This window comes from Narcine bancroftii, chromosome 5 (genome assembly GCF_036971445.1).
Source record: "Narcine bancroftii isolate sNarBan1 chromosome 5, sNarBan1.hap1, whole genome shotgun sequence".
In the NCBI taxonomy this organism is placed as follows: Eukaryota; Metazoa; Chordata; class Chondrichthyes; order Torpediniformes; family Narcinidae; genus Narcine; species Narcine bancroftii.
This window is the reverse complement of record NC_091473.1, coordinates 190,398,728-190,418,199: the sequence shown is the minus strand read 5'-3', so window position 1 is coordinate 190,418,199 and position 19,472 is coordinate 190,398,728. Positions and strand designations below refer to the sequence as shown.

At 44.3% G+C, this 19,472-nt stretch overlaps 1 pseudogene; it reads right to left on the bottom strand.

The window, feature by feature from the left end:
* Positions 1–8,603: 8,603 nt before the first annotated feature.
* LOC138765427 (immunoglobulin lambda-1 light chain-like) lies at positions 8,604–19,242 on the bottom strand (annotated as a pseudogene).
* Positions 19,243–19,472: the final 230 nt, after the last annotated feature.

Here is a 19,472-nt window from a genome sequence, read left to right as displayed (position 1 = left end):
TTTCATGAGTCCAGATGGTAGAACTGGCCTACCGGCTATCGATTTCCACAGTCCTTGATCCTCGGTTGCCCCCCTTTCCTCCCATACCATCCTTTCCTGAGGTGATGCCTTTGCTTGTTCCTGTATTATTACTTCTACCCTACACGGTGGTAATAAGTCATGTGCTGTTCTGTCTGCCTGTATCATAATAAACTGAGGGCCGTATCCTGCTGCCCTTTTAGCGGCCATGTCCGCTTCCTGATTTCCCCGAGCCACCATCATATCTGTTCTATCATGTCCTTTACATTTAAGAACTGCTAATGCCCTTGGTTTCAGGAGGGCCTCAGCCAGTTTCCTAACGTCCTTCTCGTGTTTAATTGGGGTCATTGCTGCTGTTAAAAACCCACTTCTAATCCATTGACTAAGCTCAACCTGTATTGTCCCTACCACATATGCCGAATCTATATATATATTGACCTCCTTCCCTTCTGCCCATTCTAATGCTGCTATCATTCCCTGTAGTTCTGCGAGTTATGCTGACTCCTTTCCTCTCACCGTCCCTGCAATGATTTCTTCAAATCCTCCTGTAGTTTTTTGTACCACCGCATAGGCAGCTTTCAATCCATCTGTGGGGTGTCTGTAACAACACCCATCTGTAAACAAGGTTTCATCTGGTTCTCTTAAGGGTGTAGCCTGTAAGTCAGGTCTTATTTTAATAACCTTTATTACCCTCTTTTCACAACAGTGTGGTTCTCCCTCTCCCATATTGTCTGCCATGTTAATACCTTCATGGGTAATGTAGCATTTGGAGCATTCAGGATCTTTTCTAGTCTCGTCTGCCTTAGCGAAGTCATTGTAAATGCTGTTGAGCTCACAAATGCTACAATACTATGTGTTGTTAATACCATCAGGCCATGTCCCATCACGATGTGTGCCACCTTTTGTAGAATCTTTGCTACCCCCGCTGCATGTCTCATACATGGTGGGTGTCTGTCTTCCATCGGATCCAGTGTGATACTCACATACATGAGCACACATCTTCCACTCCCTTTTTTCTGAAAAAGAACACCATTAATTGTGTGTGCTTTTTCAGAAACATCCAAAAAGAAAGGTAGTTTATAATTTGGATGGCCAAATCTATAGCTGTTGTAAGACCTTGCTTCAATAGAATAAAACTCATCTCAGCCTGTGCAGTCCAATCAAGTGTAGCTCCCAGATTCCTCATCCCCTGCTCATTCACCAAAGTTCGCAGTGGATGTGTCAACTCACCATACGATGGGATAAACTGCCTACTATAACCTGACAAACCCAAAAACGAAAGCATTTCCTTAACTGTCTTTGGTTTTGGATGATGTAGTATCGCTGTTCGATGTGCAGGGGAAATCCTTGTACCTTTCGCTGAGACCATTCTACCTAAAAAGGAGACCACCTGTCTGCAGCATTGCAACTTTGAGTGAGAGACTTTAAATCCTGCCTTGAACAACTGCATCAGCAGGAGATGTGTGGCCTCCAAACAGGAAGTATGATCAGGTGCTGCCAATAGGATGTCATCTACGTACTGGATCAGAACTACCCCACCTGGCAGTACTAAACTCCCCAGCTGTTCCTTCAAAACCTGATTGAAAATCCCTGGAGATAAGATAAAGCCCTGCGGAAGTCTAGTATAACGTAACTTTCTACCTCTATACGTGAAAGAAAACACATCTTTTAATTGTTCTGCCAGCGGCAAACAAAAGGAAGCATTCGCTAAATCTATGCAAGAGAACCACTTGTGGTCAGGGGTTAAAGCAGTCATGGCAGTATATGGGTTCGGTACTGGAACTGTGGGTGTTCGCACAATACCATTGATGCGTCTTAAATCATGGGCCATCCGATATTTGCCCGTCTCCTGTTTCGGAACAGGTAAGATGGGTGTATTCCAACTTGAGCACGAATGCTCCAACACCCCTGAATCCATTAAGCCCTCAATGGCATTTGCCAGACCCACCTCAGCTTCAGGTTTGTGGAGATACTGTGACTGCCAAATTGGAGTATAATCTGACAGTTCGCAGGTTATGGGATCAACCTGCTGACAAAAACCCACATCTGCTGATCCCACTGACCACAGGTTCTCAGGGAGAGAATCTAGCATAGGGGCCGAGTCGGGGTGATCCATCTTCTCTCTACCATGAAAGCGTTCAATCTGTCTATGCTCAAGGAGGACTCGATCATTTGTCGAGTACAAAATCCTGTACGCCCGACCAGATGAAGAGAACTGCACTGTCGGTATTTGGGTATCGGACCAATCCCTTAAGGACCTCAAGTTCCGACACATCGATCCCAAATCTTTTGCCTGGTGAGTAGTGCCAATTGCAAGGGTGACATGTGAAATGGCCTCACCTGCCATCACATACCACTCCAGCTGTTCAGATGTCAGTGCTACCGTAGCGGCCACTCCCTCCTTTCCTACCACTATGTAGTCCGAATTAATCTCCCATAGCATGCCCTCTACCTCTTCATAAAAGGCATGCTGATACATTTCATCCCCATCCCTATCGTAAAAGAGGGTCATATGGGGGGGTCTGAGGGAGGGGTATATGGGTGTAACATCTGGATCCACGGCTTCCATTGATTATAAAGCTTTAGCAGCCCTCCCTTCTGTGGATCCTCCGGTTCCAACAGCCCCCAGTAAATGTCCGCCCATAGTCCCTCCGATGCGGATCCTCCAGCGGCTGCCAACAACATCTGAGAACCGGTTAATGAACAGTTCATAGAATATCCATTTGGAAAGGTGATCTCTATTCAGCTGGGTCCGCAAAGGATCAATGCTCCACACCTGACCAGCAGGTCTCTGCCCAAAAGATTAGTAGGGCACCTGGCTGACAAAATGTATTGATGTGTGAATGTCTGTCCCGCCACAGAAGTGACTAGTGGTATAGAAAACAGCAGATTTTCTGGTGTACCCGAGAACCCTGTCAGCTGGACGCTAGAGGATGATGTTTTAGCTTGAAACTCAGCGCCAGTGAGTGTTGAAAATCTGGCTCCCGTATCCACTAAAAAGGATACTTCCATGTCCATTACTTTAATCTGCAGGAAGGGGTCTGCCAACCTAACCTGCTCTTGGGTGCTCGGGCCCTGTCACTGCTGGTAATATGGCTCCTCCTCCGTCAGCGATGGGAATTGTCCCTTTGGAGCGAGAGCCGCATGGGGTGCCTGATGTCTCGGGGCTGGCACTGACGATCTCTGGGGCTGGACCCAAGGCTCATATTGTGGTGGTCCATATCCCCTTCCCCCAGTGTCCTGAGGACCCCATACTAGGGGGCAATCTCTCTTCCAGTGTCCTGGTTGACCACATCTGAAACATACGGCTGGTGGCATTCGTGGAACACCCCGACTCTCCCTCTTACTCGGAATCCCCCCATTGGACCTCCCATTCTGGCCACATAGGTGGGACCCGGTGCCCAATATGGGGCTGGGTGCCAACTCATATTATTCCCTTGTGGTGGCTGCGGTGGCTGCTGAATCATCTGTTTCGCATCCTTTGAGGAATTCTTTTTTGCCTCATTTGCCTTTTTCCTAGCCTCTTCCAATTGAAGCTTAAGGAGTTGCACTTGTGCCGACTCCGTAGTTTGTTTGTCCTCCTTTTGCTTAGCCCTGTAACGTTTCATGTGATGGGTCAAATGTTTTTCCCATTGCTCACTCGAGCAGCCAGGAATATCAGGGTTATTCTCTAACGCCTCCCTAACTACAGCTGTCAGTCCGCTCGTTACTGCAGCCCTAAAGAGTGTAGTCTGCAAGGGATCTGTGGCTGGGTGTACTCCTGCTTTATCAGTCCAACTCTCCCTACACTGACTCAAAAAGGTCAAGATCTCCTCATCCTCCTTAATGGAAAAGGTCAGGGACTGCATGACACCAGGGGGAGCGGGAAACTTATCCCGCATTGCCCCTCCCACTGCCGTAGCATGTTTGGCAAATGGCTCGGCATCGGGGCACCTAGTGATTCCTGCGACCATTTCTACCTGCTGTATCTCCCACAGCCCAAGCTGTTTCCCTAATAATGCTCTCCAATCCCCTATGGCTATCTTATGTCCCATCGTATATTAGCAGAACTTTCCCATCCACGCTCCACCTCCCTCAGTCGGAGGTGGCGTTTTGTCCAAAATTCAATTCATGTCGGTGAATGAGAAGGGTTGATACCTTTCCCCAATTTGCGGACCCTTATAAATTAGCGGCATCTGTCTATACCTTTCTGGAAGCCGTACTTCCTCCCTGTCTCGCAACGCATATCCCAAAGGGGAGCGAGGGTTTTCCTGACCCTGTCTTCTGTGTGTGACCATTCTTCCCCTGATCGTGACTGGCTGTTCCTCATCCTCACTCTCCACACTCACATTAGCTATCGCATTTTCCTCGTCCTGCCCTCTCTCCCGCTCCCATCTGATACTCACTGGGTCACTTCCCCTCCTATTTTCCTCTTCTTGTCCCTGCTCTCTCTCATCTGTTTTTCCCAGGCACCTACTAGTTTCCCTTACTGCACATATATCGTTCTGCATTACGTTCATCATTTCCTTTGTTTCCTCCACTCTCTCCTGCACAACGCTCTTAAGTCTCTCCTTCACCTCATGGAGTTCTGGACCTGCTAACTCAGTGACATTCACTATTCCCTCACTTATCTGCATCGTTGGCATCTGGGGAATCGGATAAGGTGGTGGCAATGTCTCTGGTAACTTTGGATATAACGGGGCTGACGGCTTAACCTCCCCCGTCATCTCCTCCCCCGTTTTCACCTTTGTGATAGGGGATGCCTTTTTAGTAGCATGCTGAAGGTTCGCTTCCACAGCCATGCAAGCCAATGTCATATTATGTAAATCTGCCCTTCTCTGTTCCTTCGCTTCCTTCTGCTGTTTAAGCCTTCTTCTATTCCATATAGATCCTTGTCCCTTTGCCTCATGTTCCCGTACCTCCTTTGCCGCTTCCCTTTCAGCTTCTCCCAAGTACATTACAAGCCGGATCTTTTCAAACCCTAGCGGTACCTTCCCCTGACTCTGCAGCTCTTTCCATATCTGTTCGTACCGTTTCATAGCCTGCACCTCTTCTCCCTTCGGTAATCCTCCCAGTAATTGATTCCTTGTTTTTTCCCACTGTCGGTTTACAGATGGGGGAACCCATCTGTCTTCCCCGAACTTTTGCCATACATCCCCAATTACTCCTTCCATCTTACATTCCGATTTTTAACCCTTCAGACTTCGTACTTCAATGGGTCTCTCCCCTGGTAGGATTTTGCCACCCTGCAATCTACTTCAACCCTTCCCACGTTATTATAAACACCAGCGGCACACTGTACACAATCCTTAAACAAATACTTATTATACACCACTATGATACACGATCCTTAAACAAATACTTATTATACACCACTATGATACACGATCCTTAAACAAATACTTATTATACACCACTATGATACACGATCCTTAAACAAATACTTATTATACACCACTATGATACACGATCCTTAAACAAATACTTATTATACACCGCTATAATACACGATCCTTAAACAAATACTTATTATACACCACTATGATACACGATCCTTAAACAAATACTTATTATACACCACTATGATACACGATCCTTAAACAAATACTTATTAACACCATGTACCTTATTCTATTTGGCCAAGTGTCTAAACTTATATCTTGAGATCTCAACTAGGGGCCTCTAACCCCATTTTCTACAGGGGACTCTAACCCCCGTTTCTACAGGGTTCTCTAACCCCCGTTTCTTGCAGGGGACTCTAACCCCCGTTTCTACAGGGTTCTCTAACCCCCGTTCCCTACAGGGGACTCTAACCCCCGTTTCTTGCAGGGGACTCTAACCCCCATTCCTTACAGGGGACTCTAACCCCGTTACCTACAGGGGACTCTAACCCCCGTTCCCTACAGGGGACTCTAACCCCCGTTCCTTACAGGAGACTCTAACCCCCGTTACCTACAGGGGCCTCTAACCCCTGAAGCTTTATTCCTTAGCTTCTACTAGGAATTTGGCAGAGTAGTGACAACACACAATTTTATCGTTGCCAATAGCAGAACTTTGTTTAAACAGGCGTCTTCTTACCTCCTTTTGTTGAGTGGCCACTTGTTGTTATCACCACACCACAATCAACCGTTGTGTCGTCTTTTTCTCTTCCGTCACTACTCCATCATCATCACGTCGGGGTCACCAAATTGTCGGACTCTGGCTTTACCCTACCCTTAATTTAGTCTATGTGTCGTCTGAGAGCAGCGTGTTCTTTGAATGAAGTGATAGGAGAAGGTATTCGGTTCAACAGTCAGTTTATTACACAGCACAAGAATAAAACTTAACAGAGCTCTGGGTCAATCGTTAGTTCATAGGTCACCTGCACAGTGAGCTACTCCCCAAGACTGACCCCTATTGTCCAGTTGGCTCAGTTTATATAGATCAACCTTATCATACAGAACAAAAGTTGGCTTCCTTTGCTAGATTTCATTGTCATACAGAACAAAAGTTGTCTTCCTTTGCTAGATCTTTTTGCATAAGGGTTATCACAAGTCATCTCCTGTTTTACAGATTTCTGGGGTGTAGCGCTCCCATCTTAATCCTCCAAGCCAGACTATCCTGTTGATTGGATCAGAAATTAATTCATTCCCAGATATTTCTAATCACCATTCTGTCCCTGTCTGGCCAATTTCTGCTGTTCTCTTTAACACCTCCTCCTGCCTTAATCTTCCTCCTAGACTGGTTTTCCATTCCCTTTGTTTCTTGCAGGCCATTCTTTGTTCTGATCTGGCCTGTGTCTCCTGTGCTACTCACCACCTCCTTCAGTTTGAGCATTCCTCCTAAATCGTTTTATGCATTTCCTCTCCCTGTATTTTGGGGCAGACAATTTTGCTCGGCCAACTTTGCTCCATGCTGTGATTGCCACTTAATCACATTCCTCTTTTTTCCTGAACCATGCAGTAAATATAAACTTATTAATTAATCATTTCTTTCATAATGTTTAAACCCCTAGATTCCAACAAGTGGCAGGGACGATCTGTCGTTGCTGGGCGTAGTGTCCATGAGATCGGCGCTGCTTCTGGGAGGAGTGCTGGGTACGGGGGGGGGGGGGGTCAAAAGACATTATAGTGGCGTGATCGTGGAATGGTGTCGGGGTGGTTGATGGCGGAGCATGAGGAAGTGGCGGGTGGGAGTGGTTTGTTTGACCCAAGCGCACAGAAACGCTGGAGTAACTCCTCCGGTCTCGCAATGCCCGGAAGGAGGTAAACGTTTCAGGGCCCAAGCCCTTCTTATCAAGGTGTCAGAAGACTGACAGGGGGATGGGGTCCAGACCAACAAACGGTGTTAATTGGACATGAGACGAGAAGTGAGAATTGATTTTGGCTCTGAAAGGAGACAGGGAAAAGGGGGAGAGAGAGAGAAGATGCTTTCAGGTGCTCGGATGCAGATAATGTACCAGCAGACGCGGCTGGGGGAATGCAGCTGGGACGTTCAGGTGGCCGCGGAGAAGACGCCTTTCTGTCGCCTGAACGCACCGGCTGAAGGAGAGCCATGTCCGAGCGAATGCCGGGCTCCTGCGGACTGTGTCCATGGTCCCACTGCTGCTTCCAGGTGCAGCAGAAGGGATTCTCTTAGCTGCAGAATATACCTACAGGAGGAGGGTTAGGTAAGAGCTCCTCCTGGCCGGGTTCTCCACTTTCAGGTGGCCACCCAACAGCTGCATTGGGGTAAATAGGTGGCTTTACAGTCGGGTATTCTGGCCACCTGAAATTGCCTTATAGCTAAAGGAAAGGAGATGGAGGGATGGTTTCTAATGGAAGTCGATGTTAGTACCACACCCAGATAGAAGGTGAGGGGTTGTTCCTCCAATTTGCAGCTGGTCCCAGTCTACCACTGCACCAGCCCGTGTACAGACACGTCAGCACAGGAATGGGACGGGGAATTGAAGTGGGCGGCCGCACTGTTGCAGTGGACAGAGCCGAGATGTTCAATGAAGCATTCTCCCAGTCTGCGCCCACACGGGAACACTGGATGCAGTAGATAACCCTTGAGGATTCACGAGGGTTGCGTCACTTGGAAGGACTATTGGGGGTCCTGAATGATGGGAAGGGACATGGGTGCAAGTGGAGCACCCCCCCCCACCCCGGGATTGAAAAAACTGGAAGGAACAGCAGGAAAATGGGACCTTCGGCCCATCTTGCTTGTGCTATCTGTTGCCTCCCAGAGCAAGCCCCATTTGACTGCGTGAGGGTCAGAGGTAGTCTTGTGTGATGCAGCGATCCATGGACACTGGCAGGAATACCTCCCGCCCAGTGCCCAGGTCTGCTGGAGGACACCACCGAAACTTAGCTCCCGCTCTCGAGTAGTCGTTCAGCCCCTCGAGCCTGTTCCTCATACCTTGGTTACCGATATCAAAGGGTGGGTTTTTGGCATCTTGGAGGGGATAAATCGGGGGAAAGTAAGCCAGGAATTGTTCCGGAAAGGGTGGCGAAGATATGGAGCCTGCTCCCATTGAGGGAGTGGAGTGGAGGGATGAACAAGAGGGAAACAATGCTGGAGAAACTCAGCAGGTCAATGTATTTTGTTGAGCAAAGACTATTACAGAACCAACGTTTTGGGTTTCATTAAGGTGTGAGCAGAATGTGGGAGAGGGGCAGGGGAGAAGCACGGTCCCGCAGGCAGGAGGTAATAGGTGGATGAGGGAGGGAGGGAGAGCACATCAGCAAACAGAAGGTGGGGGGGATGGGGGTGAAGAGCTGGAGGAAGGGAAGTGAAAATGGGCTAGCAGAAATTGATTTGGGTGGTGCTCTAATTCACAGGTGGTCTTGGCGGGGTAGTGTGCGAACCGACGTGTCCATGTGGGAGTGAGCCACAGAATTGAAATGGGTGGCCACTGGGAGATCCTTGTCACCGAATCGGACCGAGCGAAGATGCTCAATCAAGTGATCTTCCAGTGTCCCCCTGGATGTAGAGGAGGGAAAGTGCGGAGGCTGGGGCCGAAAGGGTGGGTGCAATCATTGGCTCTCCGCGGTGCACCCTGAGAATTCTCTGGGGCATGGGCTCCCGGACACCACCTGACTCGCTGCCCATCCCCCAGCATATGGCGAGGAGTTGAATAACGACAGACCACTGCAAACTCTCCACTTTATCGAGAGCTGCTTTGCACAAGATCTGATCACAACACGTTCACTTTCTACAGGGGTACCTCTTCACATTCTATGCACAACAGTTGAAAAGCAGGGGTGTAAGGACAATTCTATAGAGAATTCCACGACACAAATGGTGGAAAATCTGACTTTTGAGATGATCAAGCATTGAGTTGGTCCCCAGCAGTGAACATTTCTGCACAATTACACCATACAAGACAGTCACAGATCCCAGAGATGGCATTAAACATGGGCAAAGAGTGATGGAGTAGTGGCCGGTCAGGGAATTCCAGCCCTCTCCGGAAAAGTTGAAAAAAAACGCACAAAACACAAAGGTATAAGAATAAAAATTAAAACAAAGTAAAAGTAAAGGTGAGAAGAAAATGGCAGCGAAGAGAGAAAAGTCGAAAGCAACGGGAAGAAGAGAAGATGAAAGAACGTTGGAAGAAGAACGTGAAGGCCTTACCTGTCCGAGGAGGCCCGCCGCGGAGAGAGAAGCCCGCTCTCTAAGGTCAGTGGAAGTCCCGAGCTCGGGACTACAAAAATGGCTCGCGGAGCCGAGTAAAAATGCGCAACCGCGCATGCGTGAGACAAAAAAAACACTGACGGGAGGGGGGACCAGCTGAGGAGTCGATCTCCACAGCTGAGAATGACAGCTACAACACAACAACAAGAAGAGAACATAGAAAACAACGAGAACAAGAAAGAAGAGAGTAAAAAGAAAACAAGGAAACAACAGATGACCAACCCAGAGGAAGAAGAAGAAGAAGAACATAGAGAAATGAAAGAAGAAGGGAAAGGCAAGACAATGGATATATATTTTTTTAAAGAATATATGGAATCAGTGAAAGAATGGCAATTACAAGAATTTAATGAGATAAAAAGAAGAATTAAGAGTGCAGAAGAAAAAATGAATAAAATAGAAATGGTCATATCAGAGATAGGAAAAAGAATGGATAATGTGGAAGAACGAGAAATAATCGTAGAAATGGAAGTAGAGGACTTAAAAGAGAAATTAGAAGAATCTAATAAAAAAGTTAAAGAGACACATGAGCTGTGAGCTCAGAAGATAGATATAATGAAAAACTATAATAGAAGAAATAATATAACGATAGTGGGCCTTAAGGAAGATGAAGAAGGCAAGAATATGAGAGAATTTATAAAAGATTGGATCCCCAGGGTCCTTGGAAGACCAGAATTACAGGAAGAAATGGAAAGAGAGAGGGCACATAGAACTTTAGCCCCGAAACCACAACCGCAGCAAAAACCAAGATCCATTTTAGTAAAATTCTTAAGATATACAACAAGAGAAAATATATTGGAGAAAGCAATGAAGAAAATAAGAGAAGACAAAAAGCCACTGGAATACAAAGGTCAAAAAAATTTTTTCTATCCAGACATAAGTTTTGAACTCCTGAAGAAGAGGAAGGAGTTTAATAAAGCAAAAACGATCCTATGGAAAAAAGGATATAAATTTATGTTAAAGTACCCAGCGGTACTTAAAATAGTTATTCCAGGGCAACAAAACAGACTATTCTCGGATCCAGAGGAAGCACGAAAATTTGCAGAACAACTACAAAACAAGCAGAGAGATGAAGACATGTAATGAGAGTAAAAATGACCACGAACTATATGTATGTGTGTATATGGGTGTATATATATATATATATATATATAGATGGGTATGTATATATGTGTATACATGAGTGTATCCGTATTTAGAGGAAAATATATAGAGTATAGATAAGAATTAATAAGGGAATGAAAGGGAATAGAGGAAATAAGGAGGGAGTTAAAAGAGTGACCTTTGTTATATATGAAAATTGAAATCTTTTCCAGGGGGGGCTGGGTGGGAAGGAGTTACGGTCACTGCAAAATCAGTTGACGCTTGCGAGTGAAACATGGGCAGAGAATCGGGAACAAAACATGAAAGTCTGCAGACACTGAGGTTGGAGTAAATAAACAACACTGGAGAAACTCAGCAGGTCAAACAGTGTCCTTTATATAGCAAAGATAAAGATATATAATCAGCATTTTGGGCTTGAGCCCTTCATTGAGCTGTGAAATTCAAGGCATGAGCTGAAAATCCGCATGTTCCGTTGACCAGCGTGACCTCACTATGCGCAGGATAATGAGATGGACGTGCAGAGGCGAGATCAGCGAGCTGTGGCTCACGATGCAGGTATAGCTGGAGACTTTGTTCCAGGCAATGGCGGGGACACGCAGGTAACTGCTCATCTTGTAGGTCTGGTCAATGTCCAGGGACACCACGCCCGTCATCACCCCACTCTCCGCCTTGACCCCATCCACACTCCACCGCAGCCACGCAAAGCCCGGCTTAAAGCCGCTCATCAGGCAAGACAGTGTGGCCGAGCCTGAGTCAGTCTCAACCTGGGAGGGAGGGAGCAGTTGGACAAAGGATTTCCGAGAGTCACTACCTGTATGGAGCAGAAGGGAGATCTCATTAGGTGATGAGGTCCCAGCACCTGGCAGCAACTCTGAATAAAAGATTTCACCGACCTGAACATGATGGTCTTCATAAATCAAGTATTGAGTACTGGAGATGGGATGTTATGGTAAAGTTCTACAAGACATTGGTGAGACCACATTTGGAGCATTGTGTGCTGTTTTGGTCACTGAACTACTGGAAAGTTATCAATAAGATTGAAAGAGTACAGAGAAGATTTAGTAGGATGTTGTCCGGTTTCCAGGAACCAAGTTATTGGGAAAGGTTAAACAAGTTAGGGCTTCATTCTCTGGACTGTAGAAGAATAAGGGGAATTTCAAATTATGAGGGGAATAGACAGAGTAAATGTAGATCGGCCTTTTCCCAGAAAGTGGGTGAGATAAAAACCAGAGGACGAGGGTTATGGGTGAGAGGGGAAATGTTTAGGGGGAATTTCTTCATGCAGAGAGCAGTGGGGGCAAGGAATGAGCTGAAGTGGTGAATGTGGGCTCATTTTTAACATTTAAGAAGAATTTGGACAGGTATGTGGATGGGAGAGGTACGGAAGATGATGGACTGGTTCGGCACAGACCAGAAGGGCCTGTTTATGTCCTGTTAATGTTCTTTGGTTGACAAGATTCTGAGAGGCATAGATAAGGTGGATGACCAGCTCCTTTATCCCAGGGTGGGAGTAGCAAACACCAGGGGGGCATCTGTACAAAGGGAAGGAAGGAAAGTTTAGGGGGTTACATCAGGGGTGTTTTTTTACATAGAGTTGTGGGGGCCTGGAAAGCATTGCCAGGGGTGGTGGTGGAGGCTGGAACAATAGGGGCATTTAAGGGACTCTTAGAGACAGGCACATGGACAAAAGGGGGTTGTGAAGTAGTGAGGGTTTCATTTTTTAATGGGTCAGCAGAACAACGAGGGTTGAATGGCCTGTTTTGTGCAGCTGTGTTCCATAAGGGAGAGAGCTCGTCTCTTTCCTATGATGGGGGGAGGGGTCTCAAACTAGAGGGTATAGGTTTATAGAGGGTATAGATGAGAGGTTTAATTGGGTTGGGAGAGGTAAATATTTCACACTCGGTGTGGTTGGTATCTGGAATAATCTGCCAGATGAGACGATGGAGGGAGGATCAGGGACAACGTTCAAGGCGCATCTCGACAGGCATTTGAACGCCAGGCAATGTACAGCAGTGGGGTCTGTGAGTGCACGTAGATTGAACCTTGAAAGTGGCATCACAGATAGATAGGGTGTTAAAGAGATTTAATACTATGCTATTGCAAAAACCAGAATTTATTAGTTTTTTAAAACAGCAAATTGAAATTTTTATTGGTATTAACTGTAATTCTGTTTCTAGTCATTTTGTTTTATGGGATGCAATGAAAGCTTTTTTGCGAGGCCTCTAAAGTAAAGTAAAGAAAGAGAGAATTAAAGAGATTGAAGACTTAGAGAAAAAGATAACTGCTACTGAAAAAGAATTTCAAAAACATGCTACCGAAACGCAAAAGAATCAGTTAACTAATTTAAAATTTAAATATAATGAATTACAAACATATCAGTTTGAATGTTTAATGAATCGAACTAAGCATAAGTTTTATGAATGGGGTGAGAAAGCTCATAAAGTTTTGTCATGGCAATTAAAAAAGGAACAATTATCTAGGATTATACCAGCGATTAGAAAGAAATCAGGTATTATTTTTAATCAAAAGGAGATTAATGAGGAACTTTGTAATTTCTATAAACAATTGTATACTTCAGAATGTAAATATGTAACTGGAGACGCAATAGATTCTTTCTTGAAAAATATTAACTTGCCACAATTGAATCAAGAAGACAGACATGAGTTAGATAAACCTTTTACAGAAGATGAAATAGAAAGGGCAATAAGAGACATGCCAAATGGAAAGGCACCTGGTGAAGATGGGTTTTCTATAGAGTTTTATAAAGTTTTTTATGCTGATGTATCTTCTATTTATAAGGATGTATTACAACAAACTTACAATACTTTTCAATTACCTGAGTCTTGTTCTAACGCAATAATTACGGTTATATCAAAAAAAGATAAAGACCCTTTACAGGTTTCTTCTTATAGACCAATATCGTTGTTAAATGCAGATTATAAAATTGTAGCTAAAATTATGGCTAATAGATTAGCTCAATATCTGCCTAAAATTATACATGGTGATCAAATGGGATTTATAAAAAATAGGTATGCGTCAGATAATATTTTATGATTAATAACCTTGATAAATAAATCTAAATTTCAGTTGAATTATCCAATAGTGGTTTCATTGGATGCAGAAAAGGCTTTTGACAGAGTGGAATGGAAGTTTCTGTTCAAAGTACTTGAGAAATTTTGTTTTGGTTCTTCATTTATTGGGTTGATAAAGGCTTTATATAATAGCCCGAAGGCTAGAATGGCTGTTAATGGCCAAATTTCAGAATCTTTTAGTTTGACAAGATCTACTAGACAAGGATGTCCGTTGTCACCTGCTTTATTTGCTATAGTTATTGAACCTTTAGCACAATTAATACGTCAAAATGAAAATGTTAAAGGTATGAGAGTTCTGAATGAGGAATACAAGATTAATTTATTTGCTGATGATGTTTTATTATATTTGGTGGATTTGGATACTTCTTTACCTGCAATTCAAGAATGTTTAGAAATTTATGGCCAATTATCTGGTTACAAAGTAAATTGGGCTAAAAGTGAAATTTTGCCAATTTGTGAAAATGATTATTCAGTATATAAAAATATTACAAATTTGAAGTGGACTACACAAATTAAATATTTAGGAATTAATGTTAATACGGAATTTCAAGAATTATATTCGATTAATTATTTTCCTTTAATAAAAAGGATTAAATTAGATTTGATTAGGTGGAGGGATCTACCTTTGGGTTTACTAGGGAGGATTAATACCATAAAAATGAATATTTTTCCTAGAATACAATATTTGTTTCAATCAATTCCTTATTTAAAAAAAAAAGATTTTTAAAGACTTATATAAAGCGATTAGAGAATTCTTACGGAAGGGAAAATTTCTGAGAGTAGCAATGAGAAAATTGATGTGGGATTTTCAATTTGGAGGTTTAAGATTACCGAATTTTCAGCATTATTATGAAGCAGCTCAATTCAAATTTCTTAGTGCATTAATGAATATGGACGACCCACCTAGTTGGGTAAAGATAGAAATGGCGGTTATTTTAGAAAAATTTCCTCATGAGTTTTTGTTTCGATGAAATAAAAATTTATTACGAACTTATGATGTACCAATATTGAAACATTTATTGAATTTATGGACAAGTAAACTTTAAAAATTGGGACTTAAAAATATATATTCTGGAAGATTGCCATTATATAATAATCAACTTGTTCCTTTTACGGTCTCCAATGCCACTTTGAAACAATGGGAAAAGAAAGGAATAAAAATTTTATCTGATTGTTTTTCTGAGGGTTGTTTTTGTTCCTTTGACGAATTACAAAGGAAATATGGTATTAGTGCAAATTCTATATTTGTATATTATCAATTAAGATCTTTTGTAAAACAGTTATGTGGTCGACATATGATTTTATTGCCTGAATCTAGTTTTGAAGAATATGTACTTTCATTACCAAAAAAGGGATATATATCTGATTTGTATTGTATTTTACAAGAAATTGATAGTAAAAAAGACTGGGATAAAGATAAGTTGCAATGGAAAAAGATTTAGGTTTTACAATAGCTGAAGAAGCTTGGATGGAAATTTGTCAGAATAGTATTCGGAAATTAATTAATGCTAGACTAGCGATGATTAATTATAATTTTATTCATCAGCTATATTTAACGCCGGAGAAATTTAAAAAATTTGGTCTTAGTAAGTTGGATTCTTGTTTTCGATGTGATCAGATGGCCAATACTTTTTTGCATACTGTTTGGCTTTGTGATCGATTGCAACAGTTTTGGAAAGGTATTCAATCTATTTTTAACAGTTTATATAATATCCATCGTATTAGATCCCGATATATTTTTATTAGGGAACATCCAATCATTAATTGATTTAGGTTTAGAGGATTATCAGATTTCATTTATCTATTTAGCTTTAGTCGTGGCTAAGAAATGCATAGCACTTACTTGGAAAGATATAAATATACTAACTTTAGATAAGTGGTATTTGGAAATGAAATTTTGTTTGACTATGGAAAGGATATCTTTTTCAATTCAGGATAAGATGTCTTTTTATAAGTTAAAGTGGACTCCGTTTGCTAATTATATGCATTTAAGTTTGATTTAAAAATATGTTTAAGTGTGATATTTTAGTATTGACAATTATTTTTGTTATTAGAATTTTTTTTAGGTTAAGTTTTAACTCTTTTTTTGTACGTGGGTATTTTTTTCCATATATAATATTGTTAATTTTATTAACTCTTCACTCTTTATTTGAGGGGGGGGAGGGTTGGACTAATTTTAAGTTAGACTATTAATATTGTGTTACAATTAACGGGGGGGGTTATTTTGTGTAGTTTTCTGATGTAATATTGTAATCATACCATTTTAATTTTAAAAAAAAATTTCTTTAAATGTAATTCTCTATTGTATTCATGTTATAAAATTTTAAATAAAGTCTTCAAAAAAAAAATAGGGTGTTTAAAAAAAAAAAAGGCCATTGACACATTGGCCTTCAGCGGTCAGACTGTTGTCCCGGAGTTGGGAGGTCATGTTACTATTGTGTAAGACATTGGTGAGGCCCTATATGAAGTATTGTGCAAGGGAAAAGTTGTCGCCGAGCTTCAGAGAGAGGGGCAGAGATTTCCCTTGATGTTCTTGGTAGAAAAAAATAATAAACATTAGAGCCATAAAACCTTACAGCACAGAAACAGGCCCTTCTAGCCTGTGCCAAACTATTATTCTGCCTCGCCCCACTGACGTGCACCCTGTCCATCGCCCTCCATACCGCTCCCATCCATGTACCTGTAAAAATTCTTTTTAAATGTTGGCAAAATGGTCAGCACTGTGCTCTACGGCACCAGCGATCGGGACTGGATCTGGGTACAAATCCTGTGCTGTCTGTAAGGAGTTTGTACATTCTCCCCGTGCCTGCATGGGGTTTCCTCCAGGGGCTTCCGTTTCCTCACACCCTTCAAAAACTTTCCGGGGTGCAGGTTAATGGGATGTAGTTTTGGCGGCACGCACCCGTAGGGCGGAATTGGCCAGCTGCAATTTTTTTTAATTAAAATTGAGCCCACATTCACCACTTCAGCTGGAAGCTCGTTCCACACTCCCACCACTCGCTGTGTGAAGAACTTCCCCCTAATGTTCCCTCTAAACTTTTCCCCTTTCACCCTTAACCCACATCCTCTGGTTTGTATCTCACCCACCCTCTGGAAAAAAGCCGACCTACATTGACTCTGTCAATCCCCCTCATAATTTTAAATTCCTCCATCAAATTGCCCCTCATTCTTCTACGCTCCAGGGAATAAAGTCTGAACCTGTTTAACCTTTCCCTGTAACGGAGTTCCTGAAGTCCTGGCAACATCCTAGTAAATCTTCTCTGTGCTCTTTCTATCTTATTGATCTCTTTCCTGTAGTTCAGTGACCAAAACTGCACATAATGCTCCAAATTTGGCCTGTTCCCATGCTCAGTGTCGCTTGTGGGAGACCCAGCAGACAGATCCCACTGGAGATAAGCCAGGGGAGGTGTCATCGCAGAGCCTAACGGACTTGTCCTCGAGTGACGGTGTTGGGGCTTCGTGATAAACTCGGGTAGGGGATGGCGCAGTTGGGGTTACAATCAGACCAGCCATGGTGGGGCTCGATGGGACATTATAAAAACCAAAAACAGACTGTATTGTTTGCAAAAAGAAACCCCGTTGAGAATTTGTTCCCACCCGTACTTAAATATCCCCACATTCCCGGTCATTGTATATTGTTATGTTCGATTCCATTTACACCATTACCACCCCTGATGCCCCCTGTTGGTTCTCCCATCCCCTCCATTGTTTGAGGGGCTTCCCCTTGGTCTCAGCCCCTCTATGGCCAGTAATTGGAGGTCTCTAGGCTGCGGTCCTTCCCTGGAGTGCCCTCACGTTGACTGCACCCCACACGCCCCTCAGCATGGACTCCTGCAGCCTGGAATGTGCCAATCGGCAGCCTTCCCTCACCCACATCTCCGTGCGCTGGGAGACCGACAGGGTTTCAGGCCGGCCAAAGTGCCCCCTTCTCCGGAGCTGACGGTCACCCAAGCCGTCCTGGGTGTCTGCGTGTCCCCGGGTCAGAGCTGCTACTGGAGGATGATCCGGGTCGAGGACCCCGCCCACGCACTCTTCACCAATCTACATTCAGCCAAGAGGTGGGCTGAGTCGCCGCCGCTGGGGGCGCGCACACACCAATCTGAGGGGGGGGGGGGTCAGCCAAGGTAAAACCACACCTGGCTGAGGGGGAACCTTCAGAATGTCTCTCCAGCGCGGGGTCCCAACAGTTTACTGACATCTTCTGTGCTCAAGGACAAAATGAATTGATAAAGATTCTCAAATCTCGAGATAAAAGTCCTGAAAAGTTACTTGAGTTCACTCACTTGTTACGACCAACATGGTTCCAGGCCCGAACACCCATGCACCGGTCCATATCCCTGCAGTAGTAGACGGCGGAGTCTCCCGCTTCCAGGCTGCAAATGATCAAGGTGGCCGAGGGGTCTCTGGATGGGTCGAATCATCTGGTGAACCCCCTGCCTCGGTAGATTGTATTATCTGGCTGGTGGACCAATACCCACTCTGGACTGGCTCCGGGTCACTGTCGGTACCAGCAAATGTGGTATTTTCCAATGCTCGTGCCCTGCATTCGACACTCCAAGCAGGCGCTCTGTCCCGTAGAGAGGGGGTCTGACATTGGGGTCTGATCGAGTTCAACCAATGGCAGAACACATTCAATGACACAATAAAAACCACTGAACGAGGGAAAACAAGGCGCGAAAAGGTCCAACCCGGCTCAGTTAGAGGGGAAGGGGTTATAAAAAATGGGGAATAGCCCCCCCCCCGACCTCACCTGGAATCCAGACCATCAGAGACCACAGGAGACGCGGCACAGAGACAATCGCTCCGGACAGGTGAAGACAAAGCAGTGCGATTGGGTTCCTCGAACTCCCGAACCCGCTCCAGTTCTCCTGTCTGCAAAGCGGCTCTGTTTAAGAAGGGGTGGGGTCAGGAGAAGGGTCGTGGGGTGGAAACTCGCCCCCAATCTGGTTTTGAACAGACTGGTTCTCAGGTCACATACATGCAGGCCAAGCAGAATCACCGCTAATTGTGGGTACACATACTATGCCCTCCACTTACAGCACAGAAATAGGACCCTTTGGCCCTTCTCGTCGGTGTCAATCCCTCTTTCTGCCTGGACCCACTGATCTTCCCCCAGTTCATACCCCTCCCATCCATGCACCCGCCCAAATTCTTCTTAAGTGTTAATATTCACCACCTCAGCTCGGCCCACCCCTCTCTGTGTGAAGAAAATCCCCCTAAACTTTTCCCCTTCACCCTTAACCTGTCTCCCCCACCCTCAGTGGAAAAATCCCACCCACATTGACTCTTGTCCGTCCCCCTCATCAGTTTTAAACACCTCGATCAAATCTCACCCTCACTCTTCTACACTCCAGGGAATCAAGTCCTCACCTGTTTTTAACCTTTTCCTGTAACTCATTTCGTGAAGTCCTAGCCGTATTCTAGGAAATCTACTCTTCCCTCTTTCAAACTGTCCGCCACGCTCCAAATCTGGCTTCACCAATGTCTTCCACAACTTGACCAGAACATCCCAACTCCTGCACTCAATACTTTGAATGATGAAGGCCAAGATGCCAAAAGCTCTCTTTCCGCCCCTGCCCACCTGTGACTCCACTTTCAGGGAATGATGTATCTGCGTTCCCAGATCCC